The following is a 1312-nucleotide window of genomic DNA, read 5'->3' on the forward strand; positions in this document are numbered from 1 at the left end:
AAAATAATATTTCTTGAAATTGCCATTTTTTCATTGACTGGCGTATCGAATCAATTTGATCCATTCCAAGTTATAAACATGCACACACACTGAGCAATCAAATGTATTATAACTTAACACTGCAGTTTGCTTTTAAGTTCCAAAGGAGCAGTGAGTCATGGGCTAGAACAGGGGTAGGCAACCTTTCAGAAGTGGTGTGCCGAGTCTTTATTTATTCTCTTTAATTTAAGGTTTTGCGTGCCGGTAACATACGTTAACGTTTTTTAGAAGGTCTCTCTAAGTCTATATTATATAACTAAACTATTGTTGTATGTAAAGTAAACAAGGTTTTCAAAATGTTTAAGAAGCTTCATTTAAAATTAAATTAAAATGCTGATCTTACGCCGCCAGCCTGCTCAGCTCGCTGCCAGCCTGGGGTTCTGTTCACCTAGGCCTGCAGTGGGCTGAGCAGGGCGACTCGAGGTCAGGGCAGAGGGCTGGGGTGTGTGGAGTAGGGTTAGCATACGTCCGGATTTTGCCGGACATGTCCGGCTTTTTGGGCCTCAAATCCCCGTCCAGGGGGAAATCCCAAAAAGCTGAACATGTCCGGGGAAAATAGGGAGGGGCCGGCACCGCTGGGTGCTGGGCCGGGGGCCAGGCCGGGGGTGCTCGGCCGGGGGCTGGCCTGGGGCCAGCACCCCAGGAGCCGAGCCAGGCTGGAGACGCTGGAGCCGGGGCCGGCCGCCGGAGGGAGCCGCTCGGTTGGGGGGGCCAGACTGGGCCGCGCCTTCTCCCCCCACCGCCTCTAGCTTACCTGCTGCCTGCTTCAGGCTTCCCACATCAAATGTTCGCGGGAAGCAGGGGAGGGGGCGGAGTTGGGGCGGGGACTTTGGGGAAGGGGTGGAGTTGGGGCATGGGCGGGGCTGGGGCCCCGTGGAGTGTCCTCTTTTTGGCCACTCCACCTAGTGTGGAGGTGCAGGGCAAAAGGCTGGGTGTTGGGGGGACTCGAGGTCAGGGCAGAGGGCTGGGGTGTTCGGCTCATGGGGATGCTCCCAGCCCCCTGCCCTGAGCGGCTCAGGGCAGGGGGCTGGGAGGGATATGCCCTGTTCCACCCCCTTCCCCAAGGCCTGTCCCTACCTCTCTCTACCTGCTCTACAGAGCTGTGTGCAGCCTGCCGCTCTTCCCCCTCCCCCTCGCAAGGGCCATGCGGGCAGGGAGAGGGAGGAGGAGGGGCAGAGGGGCCGGAATGCACTAAGCTGTGGGAAAAAGTGGGGGAGGAGGAAAACTTGGCTGCCGCAGGACCAAGCTTCTGCCTCCTGCCCCCACAGGGGAG

The sequence above is a fragment of the Trachemys scripta genome, chromosome 5 (assembly GCF_013100865.1).
Source record: "Trachemys scripta elegans isolate TJP31775 chromosome 5, CAS_Tse_1.0, whole genome shotgun sequence".
Classification (NCBI taxonomy): domain Eukaryota; kingdom Metazoa; phylum Chordata; order Testudines; family Emydidae; genus Trachemys; species Trachemys scripta.